This window comes from Manis pentadactyla, chromosome 7 (genome assembly GCF_030020395.1).
Source record: "Manis pentadactyla isolate mManPen7 chromosome 7, mManPen7.hap1, whole genome shotgun sequence".
Classification (NCBI taxonomy): Eukaryota; Metazoa; Chordata; class Mammalia; order Pholidota; family Manidae; genus Manis; species Manis pentadactyla.
In genome coordinates, this window is record NC_080025.1 from 117,965,541 (window position 1) to 117,985,338 (window position 19,798).

A 19,798-nucleotide genomic window follows, 5' to 3' on the forward strand; every position below is an offset into this window, starting at 1 on the left:
GGACAAATTCAGAATAAATGGATTGATTTTAGAGGGAGAACATTCTTGCTTTAAATTAGGAAGCCCTTTCTAAGAGCCTCAGTAGTTCACAGGTGGGATGACCACCTCAGGAGGTATTGGGTTCCCCTTTGTGGCAAGGAATATAAGCCTCTGCTGAATATACACCTGATGAGATTGTACAAAGAAACTTAAAGCCACAGGTGTTATAAGGATACTATTCTAAAATCAACGATTCTCAAATGTAAAATTAAGAAAATAGCTAGTAACTATTTGGAAATCTAATCTTGGCAATCCAGGATCCACTGAAATGAATAAGATAAAGCAACTTCTCCTGGTTTTAATAGGGGCAGAAAATATTAGCACCACCTACTGGCATACCAAAATGCTAATGCCTTTATGATAATATTTATGCAAGTTGCCTGGGGCAGCATATATTAGAGATTCAATAAAAAATGACTTTCTTTCCCTTCCTCTTTCGAGAAAGAAAGAAACCTACGAATGTCTTGAAGTTTCTAAATTCATTTTATTAAAAATAAACCCTATATCTGATAAAGATAATTCACGCAGTACACAAAGTTTATTCTAAACACTGACTTAGTGTATCTGAGTAGGATTTCAATTTGTGTGTAACCATAACAAAATGCAAGATTATAATTAAACAAATATAGATTAAGCCCTTACAATGAGTCAAAAACAATGCAAGGTGGGAATACAAACATGAATTTATTTTTAACAACACATTTCAATTATTGGAATAAAAATAAGCTTTTATTGTTGTGCCTGTATTGAAGAAAACATTCAAAACATATTTACTTGTAAATGTCTTATTTCTGTAGGGGCTAAAACATCATTCAGATAGCTAAGATGGTTGTAGTTCATCTTCAGTGTTTTGTGAACTGTTATTTTCTGAAAATAAACTGAATAAAAATCTCATCATTTTTATGCACATGTGAATAAATGCATGTATGTATAATTATATATCATGTGTATGTACGTATGTGCATATATATATTTATAAAGGTTTTAAATTGTTGCAGTTTGGGGAATAGATTAAAAAATTATGCACACATATATTCTTCACCAGGTATAATCAGTCTCTGTTACAATGGACTTCTCATAAAATGTTTCCTACTTACCAAAACATTACTGCTTTCCTCCTCCTCTGCCCCCTCTGGGAAACATTTAGAAGCAAACATAGTATTACATAATGCTAGTTTTACTTAACCCAAATTTTATTAAGTAATAGAGAATGAAATTATATCTAACCCCAAGCCCAAATAACTCCTGGGAAAGATTCTGTATGTGCCTTGTGAGAAGGTTCATTCATTGTTTCAACATTTTAAAAACTACGTTTATGGTTAGAAAAGAATAGTGTATGATAAATTTTTATTTAAAATATGCCTCCAAACTGGGATGGAACCTGAAATGTTAGGTCTCCTTCAAAAGTGTTTACCCAAATTTACGAATCTTTCAGACTATGTCTGTACAGAGTTGCTGACTCAAGTAACTTGTTCAAATAGGCTTCTAAGGTCCCTTTCTATGTTGCTCCAGTAAAAATATTTTCAAGACCAAGGAGCTTTCTTTCCTGAGAGAACATTTCTACATATTGAAAAGTTTATTTCAATAATTCTTCTTTGGAACTAAATAAGCTGTGAAACTGAAGAAACAGAAGAAATCCTTTAACACTTGTATCGTTTTTAGTCACGTATCACCTTTTTTGAAAAGTTCCCTTAGTGAGGTCTCCACACTATCAGTTCTCACCATTAGAAAGTCTGACAACAGCACAGAAATGAAAAAACAGGTGAGAAAAAAAGGCTAAACCAGTTTGAGATCTCTTAAGAGTTGCGTGAATTCTGGGGTATATTTATTGCATTGAGATGCTGGGGATATAGCACAGGTTTTAGAATCAAATAGGCAGGTTCAAATCATAGCTCTGATACTCATTAACCATGCTCCCTTAAGCAGTTCACTTTATTTCCAGCAGTCTCATGTACAAATTAGTATAAGTAATACCTCCACGCCAGCACTGTTGGGAAAGTTAAATTAGATCCTACACATAAAGCACCTGTCATATGGGGGCACATAACAAATATTGACATTCATTTTTTTGATGAGTATAATTAGAAGTGGGAAGATGGGAGGGCTCAAAACAACCTTAGATTGCATGATTTTGGCTTTTTTTTTTCTTTTTAAAAAATAACTTTGGATAATTTATAAGGAAGGCAGGGTACCATCCATGCTTTTCACTTATTTTTGGTAAAAGTCATGAGACTATAATATATATGCACTGTCAGAGACAGGAATCTGAAATTAAGTGAGGTATGGGTGAATGTGATTACATTGAAATACTTGTTATTTCAAAAATTTCAAAAGCATGTTCACACACAATCCCACTTACATCATTATGTGTCTGCAGTAACACATGGATATATTTGAGGCAGAGCCAGGTGTATTGCTGGGCTTGGCATGAGTGCACATGGCAAACACTGCTCCATGTTTCCCAGTCATCTGATCGGCCTCCTGACAGAATGCTGGAGCTGGATGGTGTCAACACCAGAAGAGCTAAGAGAAATAAATATAAACCTCAGGATATTGTCATGGTTGGTTTCTTACCAGTGCATAGTGGCTTCCATGCTTTAAAATTCATTAATTCATTCAACAAATATTGATTAAGCACCAACTTTGTGCCAGACTCTGCTTGGTAACTAACTAGAAGATAGCAGTAAATGGAGTGGATAATGTTCTTGCCATTAAAGAACATGCAGGCCATTCAGTCTAGCGTCAGAAGAAAGTGTAACTGTAAGTACTTGTGAAGATGATTAGAACATTAAAAAGGAAGGCTGGACAGCCCCATGAACACAACTGATGATTCAGTAGACACCAATGGAAGATCCTTAAAAGACGGTAATCATGCCTTTGCAATAGGATGATACATAAACATGGAGCCACAACTATCACTTAGAATAAACAGGTAAACCAAAAGAGAACTGTTGAAAGACTTTCTGAATATAAAACATTTTACATAATGAGTCTCTTGTTTGGGTAATTCTTAAAAGCCTGATGATCACCATTTGTTTACAATTCACCTTTTATAGACACCTAATTTCAAGAATCTCTTCAGAAGAATTCTAAGCATTAGTATCATTTTAAGTTGGCCTTTTAAAGGTGTAATATCTAGATAATTTACCAAGGTATGCTGTATCTTGTGTGTCTGCTTTCTGGTTTTAGCCACTTAATTGTCAAACCTGTTAACTGACTTCAAAAGACATGGCCTCAGACTAAAAGTAATGGAATATAGTTTGTAAAACTAATAAGATAATATAAAGAATATTTAGTCATATTAACTAGTGTAGTGGTTTCTGGGCTGAACAGGGTCAGTACATATTGATGGTGTCCTTCCTTGGCTATCATTCTCAGGCTTACCTAGCTGTGCTTTCTGCCAATCATTGAAAGGGCCTTCACTAGCTTTTGAGTTCTTAAGAGTTCTAAAATGTTCTTCGTTCCTTCCCTACTGCCTAAGGAGAAGAAAAAAAGTATATATGCATAGATGCATTCCTCAGCATGAAGTCTTTGCAGATAACTTTTTCCAGTCAGAAATAAGCAATTTTCTATATTATTTCCAAAATCAAGAGCTCAACTTTTCCTAATATAAGTTTTCATCTCCAAAGTTACTTTTTGGGGTTGGGGAAAGACCTCAAATATTCATCTAGAAACTTAATTTCCTTTGTAACTTCTCCCTGCCCTTCTTTCCTCAGTTCTTCACACACCTGCTTTTGGCTCATGTATTTTTTCATATGTAGCTTCCGAGAAAAACTAACTACAACTCCAATTTTCTGACTCAGTATCTAAATCCTCTTATTCTGATTCTCACCTTTACCAAGCTTTCCAGGTAATGAGTTTTTTATTTTAAAAGTACAGATCATTGGACCTTAGTATATTCAGCTTCACTTTGAAAAAGTGAAGTTTACATTTTTTGAAGGTTTTTCTTTGGTCAACTCAGCTTTTTTTTTTCTTTGCAACTCTTTGGTGAACTTTCTAATTTTTAGATCTATGTAGAAAATGTGTCTATTTTTATCTTCTGTCTTTCTCACATTGTATTGTTAGGAAAGAACTTTTCAGTATGCATTTCACGAGATCAAGTAGATGACTAATTCCTGTCATACAACTGCAGGCAAGTTTCTTAACTCTTCCTTTCCTGATTTCTGAAGGTATCTCTTAATCTGTGGTCCATTGCTCTACATCATTTGCCATGCAGAAAGGATTTAACATAAATACAGACTTAATTTTAAAATAAGTACTTCAGGGAGCAGGTTTTATTGTGTGCCGGCAATATTCTGTTTCTTGAACTAGGTGCTGGTTACACAGATGTGTTTTTCTTCACTTTGTGAAAATTCATCCATCTCTACACATGGTTTGTTCACTTGTCTTTGATAAAACGTTTACTACAAAAATAGTGCTTTAAAAAATCACCTTTTGTTTAAGTTCAGTTACATTGTGGCCCATTTTTCCATTGAGGCATTCATCATTTTTTAATTGATCTATAAGAGTTCTTCCAGTAACTCAAGCCATGAGTCATCCTTGGCTCCTCACTTCCTCACACCTTTGTCCAACCTGTAAGCAAACATTGCCAGCTGTGCCTTCAAAATAGATCCACAGTCCTACTACTTCTTCCCACTCAACGGCTACCTCCCTAGCCAAGATGACATAATCTTTGGCAGATATGATTGCAGTGGTCATGTAAATGGTCTCCCTGTTCCCGCCCTGTCCCCCACCCAACATTCAGTATATATATATCAATCACACAGCAGCCAGAGAAATCCTATCAAATGTAAGACAAATTTTATCATCCTTCTGATCCCAGCCCTCTAGCAGCTTCACCCTTTGTTCCAAGTAAAAACCAAAGTCATTGCTGTGGCCTACAACAGTCCTGGGGTATCCACCGTGATGCCGAACCTGGCTGCTCTTCACTCCCTCACTCACTCCGCCTCACCACGGTGGCCTGCTTGCTGCTTCTCCAACACAGTGGACAGTCACCCTCTGCCTGGAAAGCTCTTCTTCAAGAAAGCCATCCATATGTCTTGATCTCCAAATCTTCAGATCTCAACACAAACATTACCTTCTTATTTGAGACCTTCCCTTACTATCCTATTTAAAGTTGCAACTGTCTCCCTCCAACATTTCCTATCCCTTCCTCTGCTTTACATGTAGACTTATTATCATTAAATATGCTATAGATAGATGCAGATGAAAAATATAGATACAGAGATGTATACATATGGTTGGCAAAAGATTATTTTACATATCTTTAGTTATCTTTTCACAACTACGAGAATTACATTTCTGAGAAAAACTATAATTATTAAAAACACTGTTACAATAACAAGGTCTCAGAAAAGCAGGTGACACATTTTAAAAACAATCAAAATAATGTTTCATGTGTAAATTTGAAACATGGCAAATAGAAGTTACAGAACTTCTGATACAACCTAGATTAATCACCAATAAAATCCCATCCTTGGGCTTTCCTGAGTTCCCCTCAACTGTTCACAGGCTATTGCTGAGGCTCTCTGTTCCACTAGGCATGTTCTCCCACAAGTTTACATTTCTGCAGCCAATTTTATCTGTTTACATTTTTTGAAACAGCCCTTGTTAAAATAGATTTTATATGTTGACATATGAGTTATTTCTTGCTTTCCAAATGTAGGTGGAGATCTATTGGGTTGTGGCAATTTTTTGACCAAAGAGAGGGAATAAAAAATGAAAAGTCTGAATCATGAATATCAAAGTAAGTATTAATTTATGAAACTTCTGTTTAAGGAGTATGGCTTTGTGAGGCTGCACCTGATGCAAAATGAATTTCCTAGTGAGATTTTCAGGAAAAAAAAACAGTTTGGAATACACTATTATAGATACCTCCACTGCCTCAAGCCACTCAGAAACTTGCATGGTTTGTATCCAGTGTTTTGCTTTAAGCTATAACACACTCTTATGCTAGTTTATTTGGGGATGAGAGGTGAGGAGAATCAGATATTTCTAGGACTCAAAAAACTGTCAGCCATAAAGTATATTATTCTCAGAAAAAGAGATTTCAGTGGAATAATTAAAACAAAGAATATGGAAGCATGGTGAGGTTATTTTCATTTGAGGGACTATCTGCCTGTTTTCTTTGTCTTATACTACCCCTACCAAATTATAACAAAAATATTAACATTGACCTAGATTTGTTTAGGATAAGTTACATGAAATAGCCATTATTTGACCATTCTACAGAATTAGGAATTTTATGTGGTTCAAACTAACAATTTGGATATATTCATTCATGGTGGAAGTCTACTGAGAAATTTTGTTCAGGGATTTTGAAGTGTGATTAGGGAAGTTCAAATGGTCTAGTAAGAAGATAAGTCGATAGGGATGTCTTAGGATTTCCATGAAATAAGCACTTAATATTTATTATTCATCTCTTTAATACAACAAACACTTACTGTACACCTATGTTGTGCTCACTTTCTCAGGTATCTAGGATAGAAAGATAAATAAGATGTAACTTTTGACTTTAAGGAACCTGCAGTCTAATGGCCTGTATTCAATTTGATTTAAATGGAAGTGTTCCAAGTTTGTGCTGCCAATGAATTATTATAACTAAAAAACCTATTTTCCTCCATTTAAAAAATTAAATGTAACTTTCTTATAAAAATGCATACATGTTATTCAAAAGTGTTATAGAAATGTGTAAGAAAGTAAACTTTCTGTACTGGTGTCATCTATCATTTGGAATTATGCATATTTCAAAATGACCATATTCCAGACAGGGTGGAGGAATCCTTAAGTGGCTATTTTGTAGTAAGACCCTGGATGTCTTGCCCTGAGAAAATGTAAATAGGGAAGGAGATGAAGACAGCCCAGATGCTCAGTGCTGTCAAAATGCAAATATGGCCAAGGAGTTCTGTGATTATACATATATATATCAAAGAAGTGTGTGTGTGTGTGTGTGTGTGTGTGTGTGTGTGTGTGTGTGTGTGTGTGTGTCAGGAAAAGTCTAAAGATTCCTGTTGGATATACATGAAAGTAAGGAAGATTTACTGAATAAATTTGAAGAACAAAGAAATCCCAAGGAAAAAACAAACAAACATTTAGAGGATTTCTAACTTCTAAATTAATTAACTAATGACATACGTCACGGTCAACCAAGGTTCATAATGGGCTCTTTCCATCCTGCCAAGTAGCGAAGAATAAAAAGCCAAACATTTCTGCAAATTTTGGCTAGCAGGGCCTTGGGTAGACTATCTCAACTTTGCCAGACACATCTGGGTCAGAAGCAACTTAATTCTTCCAGCCCTTTCTAGGACAAATAGTACAGTAGGGACCAACAGTGGTGAGGTACCAGGGAACATTTAGAAGAGCTTATTCCAGAGCAGGCTCTGCATAAACCCCTCGGCATTCCTTGGCAGGAATAAATAAATAATTTCTAGGACTATGGTGAAGGGGAAAAGTTAAGAGGGTTATAATGATGAGAAGTGAAACTATCTACAACAGCAGTTTTCAAACTTTTGGTCTCAGGACATCTTCATACTCTTAAAAATTACTGAGGACCCCAAAGAGCATTTTTGGAAAGGTTATCACTATTGATATTACTAATTATAAATGAAAGTAGAGAAAGGTTTATATATTATTTCATTTTAAAACAGCAATAATATATCCAGCATACATTTATGTTGACACAAATATTTTTATGAAAAATAACTTTTGAGTAACATGCCTCCATTATGTCTCATGTTCCTAGACATCTTGCTGTGTGTATCAAGAAAGCAAGGCCCTGACAGCTTGTTACCCAGGTTTTTTCACGGTAGTGTATGCAGCCAGCATCCTGGAGGGATAAGGTAAGGCCTCCCCTCCAGGACAATGTGCAGGCTTGCTATCGCCAGCTACAAATGGCAGGTTTCCCAAGCTCAGTCTGCTTCTGCTGTCATGCAACCCACTGTGTGCAGAGCCATCCATCTAAGCTCTTTTGTTCTGCCCCTGGGGAGTTGGTGCTCACTGAGGAACCTTGATGTGAACATGCTGACACTCTGGCTATTGGTTTTTCTGTGAGCAATAAGGTTTTTGACTCTGACACAAGTGTCATGTCTTCTGTCACCTTCCATTAAACTGTGGTAAGCTAAGTGGTAAACTTGTGAGTAAAAACCTCAGACTCTTCACAGTTCTTGACAATAACAACAAAAATGTAATGAGAATATTGCGTTAACAAACAACAGCATCAACATTTTTGCAAATCTCTAATGTCAGGCTTAATAGAAGAGAGGTTTTTATCTGATTCAGTCTCTTGCAATATGTTGTTTTAGTTGAAATACATGAAGAAATTCTAGCCTTACACAGACATGTAGTTGGAGAAATGACCACTCTGTTGCCCTCCTAAAATTATCTCAAGTTTCTAGTGGTCCTTGATCCATACTTAGAGAACCACCAATATATGCAGCTATGCAATTAAATGCCTACATTAAGATGATTTTACCATTGGACACTGCATTTACATGACTTACCCATCCAATAGAATTCTTGCTCTAGAAGAGAAAAGTGCAAATAACTTTAAATTATTTGTTCATTATCATTACTGTTGCTTTTATACTTGTTTATTATTTGTTACAGAACTTTCTGAAAATCCACTTTTCTAAATACAACCACTAAATTTGCCTTCAGGAGAGTAGTAGATAATTCATCAGTCTCATCAGTAGGTGTTAGATAAATAATAGTTATCATCATTATTATTTCCTCTCTCATTTTTTCTTAAGGCTGGTCTATGGCATCCTCCACATATTGTGTTAAAAATCCCTTTGTTAAGCTATATTTAATAGCAAAAGACATTCCAGATTCTATTCACATGTCTAACTCAGGATCTAGAAAATACAATTTCAGAGTAAAGGTACTCTGTAAAGTACTAGCGTAAAGTAGAAACAACATGGAAATATTGCTCCTTCAGAGCTTACTGAATGCAAAAGGTTAGTTTCTTTGGTGGCTGTCCTGCCTGAGGGTTTCAGCCCCAGGCAAGTTCAGTCTAGATTTGGTGAGACTGAAAAATTACAATGGAACATATTTGGGGTAAAAGAGCTATACCTAGCTTACTTCTTGTGGTGGCAGGTCACATGCTGGAATCTGTCCTCCTCTGGGGCAGCCTGCATGCAGAAAGCTGGTCTCTGCCTCCCGGCCTCTCTGTTCCCTTGCAGCATTAGAGCACTGGGCAGAGCTCTTTATATAGAGCCAATAACAGCTCACTGCCAACATGTGTGGCAAGCATGCACATCTGAGCATTGCATGTGCACAGTGGGCAAGTATATAAGGGTCAGGTGAGTATCCTGACCATAGGAACTTGAATTTTCCCTACACTCCACCCCTCCAGGAATCTTGCCTCACATCTATGTGCCCTCAATCTTCTGCAATGCTCCCTGTGTGAGAAAGTTGGAGCATTGTAAACATATTGCACAACAGCAACAAAGGCTACAACAATATACAAATGACAATGAAAATTATAATAGAGTTGATAACAGAAATTATGATAATCCTTAAGCCTAAGGAAATTTAATGCCACCAAGTAATCATTCCAGCTGTACTCAAACCAGTTCTACTCAGATGAGTTCACAGCCCACAATTTCCATGCTCTCCAAGCAAGCATCAGTTTGCTACGGTGTGTGCCCAATTCACAGACTTTAGAGGAGACCAACCTTTAGGGTGATAAGACACATGTTTTAGTGACACCAACATAGGCAAGTCTTGTCCATCAGGTAAGATGCATGTAAGAGAGTGGTCCTGTGATAGGACTGTGACAGGAAGGAGGTCCTGCCTGGGTCTAGTTTACCATACTTTTACCCCTTTTCCTGTGGGCATTACTGAGTCATATGCACTGGCCATAAAGATAAAACAAAATTCCCTGGTAAGATGCTCTTACCTTCCAGCCATTTAGGGTATACTACTGTGATCTTTAGGGGCCACTGCTGTTACTCCAGGACCACACAGGAGGCCAGCTTCCCGGCCTTGTTCCTAATGTGCCAGGATGGCCAGCCACTGCTGGTCCATGTGTCGAAACGTCCAACAGCACATCCATTGAACGGAGTCTCCAGGTTGCTGTGGGACTCGGCGTAGGTCACTTTTAGAGCACATGATGCACTCTTCCTGGGCTCTGCTGTCTTCTTCAAAGGTCAAAGTAAGGCCCCAAAGATAGGCTACAGCCCACATTCTCTTTTTCCCCAGGCTAATTAATCTGTTTCATCATTTCCTGGGGATGCCATAGGTAAATGACCTGTACTCCTTCCCAGAGTTGTGACCAGAATACAAAAGGCTGGCAAGTTTGCTCAAGCCACTGGCAGAGGCCCCAGCCATAACCGTCATCAGTTACATAGACATCCAGCTCACAGGGCCTGGATGGGTCTATCACACTCAAGGACTACACAACCTTGATTATCTGCTTTGCAGTGACAAAGGCAATTGCATGTTTCATCTCAGCCCCACCTGACACCCCTTCATACCAAACAATATAAGGGTGTCAGAATTTGTGCCATGTATATGATAAACACTCTCCAGTAGTCTAAAAGACACAAAACCTCTTGCAATAATGCCACATTTGTCTGTAAGAGAATCAGAAGTAAGCATAACATCACACACAGTATTAGATGTCCTATTCCCAATGGGATTTGGGCTTGTTTCACTCTAATAGCCTTATCCCCATATCCATCTGTAACAGCAGGGATTCCGGGAAACCACTCAGGGTTGCCATGAATCAGTGAGCATTCAGCTCCTGTGTTCATCAGAGCCAGGACACACTGCACATTTACTGGGGACCAATTAATTTATATTTCAACATGTAGCCTCTGGTTCCCACAAGGCAGGTGTCTTGACCCTCCCCTCAATCAAACCGTATTGCCCATTGTCTTCCTGTGAGGGTCCAGGCGGGGTTGGCACACTCTCCAGCACTAAGTCCTGCAGGCACACAGGCCAGATTTATGGCTTTGACTCAAGCTTCCATTTCTTGGTCTTTGCTTTAGCATTCTACTGAAACCGCTGCTCTGGCTTTAATTGTTGCCATAGCCCAGTAGATTTTATTTGACTTTCCATCCAATTTCTCTCTGTTTTGCTTCTGCCTTTATCAAGTCGACCCACATATGGGTCCTCATGACCTTCACAGGGCCTTTAAACTCTTCCTCTGAGTAGCGGATATTTCCTTCCATTCTTGCATTGCTTCAGCCTCTCCGGAGTCTGCTACCATATGGATAACCTCACTTATGGGATGCTCTAAGTGAGGGGCACAAATGGCCACTACAGGCCCAAAGAGGGACAGGGGAGCCATTTGAGGCACTATATTCCTCATCCCTGCTGTAAACAACTCTTCATCTGGGCTATGATGCTCTGGGCCGTAAATCGCATTTTTCATGCCCTCCTCCCGTAACACCTGTTGGAACTCAGCATATGTTGCCTTCTAGCGGGGAAAGATGGTAAATCACCCTGTTTGGGCCATACAGTACAAAGTGCAGCCATAAGTCAATGAAGGAGAGGGTGACTTTCTGGGGTCTGATGTGCATTTTGCAGTCGTTGCTGCAAGGCAGGATGATCAGAGAAGTAAGCTTTCCCATCTCTGACCCAGACAGAATAATCCCATGCACCCCTACATCCCAAAGATGCAGAAGCCAAGCTGATATCTACTCCAAGGGCTTCTTCTGAAATGGGAGCCCCCATCTACCAGCTCAGCCTGTGTATAGGGGCAAAGCATAGAGCGCTCCACAACCTGGGGAGGGAGCTGCAGCTCTCCCTGAGGAACTTGTGGTTGCTGTGTCTTTATTACTGTCTTAACTACAAGTGGGGGTGCTTTCAAGCCGGCGGGCTTTCATCCTTTCTCAGCTCCTCCTCCATTTTCAGGATGGTCGGCACCATACATCTTTCACCTCCCCCACAGCACCTTACAGTCTGCATTCTTGTGCTGCTGCTTCTCATACTACCATTACATCCTTTACCCCCTCCACAGCACCTCATATTGATGCCATCTCAGTCATTAATAAATTTTTTACCTCTGCTATGGCACCTCACAGATCACGCTCTTGTACTGCCTCTTCTTGTGCTTCTCACAGGAGCATATCCTCCTCCTTCATGACCTTTACCTTTTCTTCAGCACTTTGCTGAGACACCTCATTCTCCAACAAATCTTTTCCTCCTCCACAGTACCTTGCACCTTGCATTCGCATGCTGCCTCTTCTTGTGCTTCTTGCAGTTCATCCTTCTCCTTTACAGCCAAACCACAGTTCCTGCCACCTTGCAGGCACTCTGTTTCTTTAAGGATCTCACAATCTATCACTGTCTCAGGTGTCACCTCCACTTCCCCCAAGTGCTGGGGAGGGGCCCACTCCTTTAGGAAGAAAGCCACCTCAGTCCACATGCCTACTGGGGGACAGCTAAGTTCCTCCTCATCCATAAAGGATTCCTGCAGTCTTTTCTCAGCCATAAGGGCAGCCTGCTGAAGCACTGCTCCCAAAAAGGCAGCTTATGCCATTTTTAATTTTTTGTCTGCAGCAAATCCTGCCACCCACACCAAATGTTTCACCTGAGGGTTTCAGCCCTGGGCAAGTTCACCCTGGACTCAATGAGACCAAAATATGACAATGGAACATTACTGTGGTAAGAGGGTTTATACACAGTTTATTCTCATGGTAGCAGGTCAAGTGCTAGAATGCCATCTGCCTCTGGGGCAGTCTGCATGCAGCAAGCCAGTCTCTGTCTCCAGGCCTCACAGCCCTAGAGCAATAGGTAGAGCTCTTTATATAGAGTCAATAACAGCTCACTGCCAATGCAAGCATGCACCAGTGAGCATTGCATGTGCAGAGTGGGCAAGTATATCAGAGTCAGGTGAGGATCCTAGCTATAGGAACTTCCATTTTCCATAGAGTGACACTTGCCAAGTAAAACATCTGCTAAATGTTCAGAGTCTTGCCTGAGATTTTCAGCCCTGGGCAAATTCGCTATGGATTTAGTGAGATGGAGAAATGACAATGCAATGCTACTGTGGTAAAAGGGTTTATACCCAGCTTTATTCTCACAGCAGTAGGTTGAGCACTAGAATCACATCTGCATCCAGCAGCCTGCAGGTCTGTAATCCACCTCTGTCTCTGCCTCCACCCAGAGCACTGGGCAGAGCTCTTTATATAGTGACTTAATCAACAGTAGCTTATGCCTACAGGTGTGATAGCATTACCTCTGCAGTAGGCCAATTACATCGTCAAGTAGCTTAGGGTTAGGTTAGGATCCTGGCCATAGGAACTTCCATTTTCTCCAAACAGCAAATTTATCACCAGGCAATCCACAATGCACCACCCCCTCCAAAAATAAAATGAAATATAATTGATCAACAATTTAAAACAGTTTAGAAGTTTGAACTAAATCCAATGATATATATTTAGTTGCCTCCTGAGTGAGAAAACCTAGAGAACCAGAGGAAAATTCATCTTAACAGTATACTTTTTAGTAGTTGCACATTTTTGTGCTATATATGCTTATATGTTAACTAAACAAAATGTTATTCATTAAAATGTATCCACTCATAATTATATCAACATTGCAGTTAATCTTTTGCTTTCAGTTTTATTCCTAACATTTTTTTCTTTTTGTAGAAGAGAACACTAATTCTAAACATTGTTTTTCAAAAGTATCAGTTTTTCATTCCATAGAGATAGCTGCTCCCAGTTGCAGTTTTATCTCCAATTTGAATGGCCATTTCACCCAGCTCTGATCATCTGTGGCTGGGAGGGAATGCAACTCTCTTATGAGCATCTCCCGAAGGAGAGAAAAAATGAAATTTCCCACCATCTTCAAGCCAACTATTTCTTGTCAGTTACAGCTTTAGGCAGCTCATCCTTGGCCTGCACCCAGGACACACCTGAATGTATCAAGCTAAAGCCCTTGTTCTCTTAGTGTATTGCTGGGGTGTCAGCTGCCTTAATATTCTGTCCTTGTTCTTGGAACATCATAGCTGAAAGGTCAGACTAAGATAAGAAGGGAGAAAAAACACTTAACAAAAATTAAATAGAAAAGCCATTTTGTCCTTAAAAAACAATTAATAGTAGTAGTTATTTGAATGGGCTTAGAGTTCTTACCTCTTCTGGATGGTTAGTGTAGAGAAAATGAAAGTTCCTATGGTGGATTCCCACCTGACCTTGGTATGCTTGCTCACTACACACTATGTTATTATTGACTCTATATAAAGAGCTCTGCCTGGTGCTCTGGGCTGCACGGCTGCAGGACGGCAGAGGCTGGAGTGGTGGCAGCACCTAGAACAGAGACTAAGATGGCTGTCGAGGCAGAGGGCCCAGAGGCAAAGACCAGCTTCCTGAATGCAGACTTGCTGGGAGTGGATGGGATTCTGGTGCTTGACCTGCCACTGTGGGAATAAAGTTGGGTATAAACCCTTTCACCCCAAGAATGTTCCTGTCTTGCCAATGGGTTTCAGCTCTGGGAAAGTTCACTATGGATTCAGTGAGACCAAAGAAATGACAGTAGAACGTTTTTGTGGTGAAAGGGTTATATCCAACTTTATTCCCATGGTGGCAGGTCAATTACTAGAATCCCGTCCACTCAGAGCAAGTTTGCATGCAGCAAGCTGGTCTCTGCCTCTGGTCCTCTCTACCCCCACAGTCATCTCAGTCTCTGTCCTCGGTGCTGCCATCAGTCCAGCCTCTGCTCTGCTCTCTTGCTGCCTTGCAGCTGCACCACCATGTCACCCAGAGCACTGGGCAGAGCTCTTTATATAGTCAGTAACAATGTACTGCCCATGTACATGTGTGAAGTGAGCTAACTAACCAGGGCCAGGTAAGAATCCTGGCCACAGAAAACTTCACTTTATCCACATTACACCACTCCAGGATTCTTGCCTCTCAATCTATGTGCTCTCAATCCTCTGCAATAGTCCCTGTGCAAGGAAGCTGGAACATCATAAAAGAACCATGGGCGGGCCTTACAATACCCACCTTATCCGGCCTCTCCAGCAGAAAGTCTTGCAGACACACAGGCCAATCTTGTTGCTTTCTCTCTGCCTTCTGCTTCATCCTCAGTAGCCAGAACTGCTGCTCCTATCTCAGTTGTTGCCACAGCTCCAGTCACCCAATTTCTTTCTGTCTGCACCTGCCTTTTCAAACCAACCCACATCTACATCCTCATGACCCTCATGGCACCCTTTAAATTCTTCCTTTGAGAAGCAGACTGTATTTCCTTTTGTACTTGAGCCTGAGGATAGAAGCAGAGCATGGACTTCTCCACAATGTGAGGAGGCGGCTGCACCTTTGGAAGGACCCATAGTTGCTGAGTCCTTCAGGCTCTCCACCAGCTTTTAGCCAGGTGGGGTTTCAACCGAGGAGGGGCTGATGCCTTCAGCACTGGCAAGGCCTCCACTCCAACCTGTTCATCAAACCTCTGCTCGTCCATTTCTGGGGCTGATGGCTCCACTACATCCTACAGCTGCCCCATGGCACATGGCAGCATGCAGTGTCATACTGCTGCTTCTGTGCCATTTCTTCTCATGCTGTTCCTTTTCAGGCTGCTGTTCCTTCTCATGCTGCTTCCTCTCGGGCTACCACGACATCCTTTACTATTTCCATAGCACTTCATAATGATGCCATTTCAGTCAGCAACAAATTTTCTTTCTCATGGGATGGACCCCAGTCCTCCACCCATTCCCAGTACCATATGTCCACTGGTATGTGTCCCCATCCATAGGTGCAGCCCGCTGAAACACTCCTCCCATGAGGGCAGCCTTTTCTTTTCCTTGGTCAACAATGAATCCTGCCGACTACAGCCAATAGGTTTCAGCCCTAGGCAAGTTCACTATGGAGTCAATGAGACCAAAGAAATGACAGTAGAACATTCTTGGGATGAAAGGGTTATACCCAACTTTATTCCCATGGTGGCATGTCAGTCACTAGAATCCCATCCATTCAGAGTGAGTCTGCCTGCAGCAAGCTGGTCTCTGCCTCTGGGCCTCTCTACCGTCACAGTTGTCTCAGTCTCTGTCCTCAGTGCTGCCACCACTCCAGCCTCTGCTCTGCTCTCCTGCAGCCTTGCAGTGTGCCACCATGTCACCCAGAGCACTGGGCAGAGCTCTTTATATAGAGTCAATAAGGACATATTGCCCACACGTGTGTAGTGAGCTAGCCAACAAGGGCCAGGTGAGGCTCCTGGCCACAGGAATCTTTACTTTATCCACAGTTCCATTGTCATTTTTCAGTCTCACTGAATCCATAGTGAACTTGCCTGGGCTGAAACTGGTTTGACTATAGACAGTTAGTGAAAAAATTGTCTTCAAAAACATTGAAGCCATCATATTCAAGATTCAGAGAAAACAACAAAAATCTTGAATTGATTCAAATCAAATTAATTTCTAACGAACTAGGACAAACCCAAGTTTTATTACTGTAGGGCAAATGGAAATTCCTAAGGCCAGGATCTTCACCTGTCCCTAATCTACTTGATGATATAATTGGCATACTGCATAGGCTAATGCTTATACACCGGTTGGTAATAAGCCATTATTGTTGGTGTTACTACATAAATAGCTCCACCCAGTGCTCTGCCCAGAGGCAGAGATGGAGACAGACTGTAAACTTGCTAAAGGCAGATGTGATTCCAGCACTTGACCTGCCATTACAAGAATAAAACTTGGTATAAACCCTTTTACCCACAACTTTCTGTTGTTTTTCAGTCTCACCACATCCAGAGTGAACTTGCCCAGGGACAATACCCCTCAGCTGAGACAAGTATCTTTCGTAGAAAAGAACCAAATGAAGCCCCATCATTGTCACTGGCGTGAAATTTGTACCGTAGGATATTTGCTGGTCTGAGAAGATCTTCTTCCAGCTTGACTGCAGAGCTGAAAGGTCCTGGGAAGGAGTTAAATGAAAGGAGGTGATGAAGATGTGCCAGGCTCTCCCCAACTCACTTAAGGGAGCAGTAAGGGCCTTGCATTCACACTGGGAAGGCACCTTTACCTCCAGAACCCATTAGGGACCTGTTCTTTGTTTCTGCTGTTCCCACCCCGCCTGTATATTTTTCCTTTCTAATTCTTGACATTTCATTTTAAACTCATTAACCTCATGGCCTTTATTTTTATTTTTAACCTGGCTTCTCTTTAATAGGTATGTTTTCCATTGCTCTCCTAGCTAGATTTCTGCTCTTCCTTGTCTTCACTATAGGCAACAAGAAATAAGTCTAGAGAAGTGGTTACCAAACATTAGTGTGCCTTGTAATCACCTGGGGGGCTTGTTAAAACAGACTGATGGCACACCCATAGAGTGTCTGGTTCAGTGGGTCTGGCATAGGGCCCAATAATTTGTATGTCTAGCAATTTCCCAGCTGATGCTGATGCTGCCAGTTGGCGACCACATTTTGAAAACCACCAGTCAGGAGGATCCACCATCCTTACCTCAGTCAGTTCTAGGGCTTTTGTTGCAAAACTGCCTAATGCATTTGTAATTTTAGATAGTGTTCCTTGGCAAGCTGAATATGATATATCTCCATGTTGAGTAAGTATGTAATTTATCATCTACACTGGGACATTTTTTAGAGGGACAAATACTAAACCATTTGGGGTGCCAGTATGACAAAACACCAGAAAGTCCAGACAAACCAGATACATGGTCATGGTACCCTCTGTAAGAGGAAGTTCCAGCAAACAGGCTGTGGTGTCACCCCTGCCAGGATCATCTGCTTCTGTTTGCAGCTCTAAGAAACCTTCAGACTGGCCAAATCGCACAAAATATATTTGGACACGTGAGATCTGTAGTCTAATTGCCTGTGTTTTTCTGGTGGAGAAATCATATGAGTCCATATTATAAATAGAAACTTCATTATCTGTGCACTGTGTGTTTCTGCCTTGGCTCAAAATGTAGGAACTTCCAACAACATTTCCTTTCTCTAAGGAAAGTGTTGGAGACTTTGACAAACACTTCTGCCCTCTCAGAAGTGCCAAGAAAAATCTTCCATTCTTAACAACTCTCAATTACTAGCACCTGCTCATGCAAAGAAGTGTGAGTACTGATTGGGTAGATGGGGAGAAACCAGTATCCAGTGGGCAGCATTTCCTTATTGGCCAAGGCTAATAATAACTAATCTTTATCAAATGTTTGCCAAATGCCAGGAACTTTACATGGTTTTATATGGTATTTGCTCCCTTGGCTGTTGTAACAAATTACCTTAAACTTGTGGCTTAAAACAACATAAATTTATTCTGTTACAGTTCTGGAGGCCAGAAGTTTGAAATCAAGCGGTGCTCCCTCCAGAGGGCCCAGAACAATCCCTGCGTTTCCTCTTTCAGCTTTTGGCAGCTGTTAGCATCCTGTTATTTATGTCTCCATCACCCCAATCTCTGCCTCACATGGTCTCCTCTTCTTCTGTCTGTCCAATCTTCCTCTGCCTCACTCTTATAAGGACACTTGTCATTGGATTTAGGGCCTACCCAGGTAATCCAAGATGATATCCTCATCTCCAAATCTTTAACTTAATTATACCCACAAAGACCCTTTTTCCACATAAAGCAACATTCATACATTCTAGGGATTAGAACAAGGACATATCTTTTGGGGGTCCATACTTCAACCTACTACATATGGAATCTCTCCAAACTGTACCAACCTAAGTCTGGATGAGTACTAGTGATAGCATTTCTACTTTTCCAGTGGGGAATTGGGTTTACTTTCCAAGGTCAAAGAGCTGGATAGCAGAGGAGCCAGGATTGAACCTAGGTAGCTGGACTAGAGAGTCCACAGAGTTATCAGAGTTTAAGGGAAAATAGGGTATGGGCAGACCCCTCAAAATCTATATGACTTGATGGACCAGCATGCAAAAAACAAATAAATAAAAATAAAACAATAATTAGTGTCTCAGAGAAAAGTTGGACTGTCTAGGCAGGTAGCTCAGCATGACTAGAGGATGCCACAGAGAATACTAAAAATGCACAAACAACAACAAAACAGCCAAGCACAGTGATAATTCTGGACACATGGTTTACTCTGTGTGTGTATGTGTGTGTGTGTGTGTTTTACTTTAAGTAATAACGTGAATGCCTGGTGGAGCTGATCATCTATGTATGCCTACACCCTCTAGTTGTTGGTAGGTGTGCAGGACCCCACCTGCAGTTGCTGAGGCCTGCTTCCACTTGCTCTGTTAGCCGGAATAAATAACTGGAATTCATATTTAACTTTAAAATAAAAATGCAAACACAGGTCACACCTTCACAGGACAGTTCTGCCACAAGTATTTCTGTAATGTGATTTAGCTCATACATAATTAGTAAACAGAGGAGTGATCAGGTTAACATAGAAGTCTAATCAGTTCATGTTTGATTTTTCCTTAACCAAAGGAGAGTAAAGTTATAATCTTCTGCAGGAGAGAAAAAGTCCAGTTTCTAGAGTGGCAGGAGCACTTTCAGCTTTAATTTTTAAAATGTAAAGCAAATACCTGGACTCTCAGAGAGGTGCCCAGACCTTGTACAGTTCTTGGCTCACAGCAGGTTGTGCTGCCTCAAGTTGCTACCTTACAGGCAGTCCGAGGCTAGAGGTCTGCTTTCGTCCACATTATCTCCCTGCCATTCAGTACTACTACCTCCTTAAGTCTGATCCCAGTTGGTTCAAAACCTTGAAGTAAGCAGAGGTAAGGGATTAGGATCTTCTTCACCTTTAACTCTATGGACACAGGCTCTTGTTCAGGCAGCACAACTGAAACCTCCAGCTATGGATGCTCATACAGAATTCCACCATAGCAATCATCTCAATAACAATAGTAT

At 40.7% G+C, this 19,798-nt stretch overlaps 1 long non-coding RNA gene across 1 annotated transcript in view; it reads right to left on the reverse strand.

Moving 5' to 3' along the window:
* Nucleotides 1–561: 561 nt before the first annotated feature.
* LOC118922660 (uncharacterized) overlaps nt 562–19,798 on the reverse strand; it is a 48,185-nt gene continuing 28,948 nt past the window's right edge. The window contains exons 4-5 of the long non-coding RNA XR_005028840.2: nt 2,399–2,562; nt 562–906 (exon numbers count right to left, since the gene is read on the reverse strand). This is a non-coding gene — a long non-coding RNA (uncharacterized LOC118922660). The remainder of the gene's footprint in view (nt 907–2,398; nt 2,563–19,798) is intronic.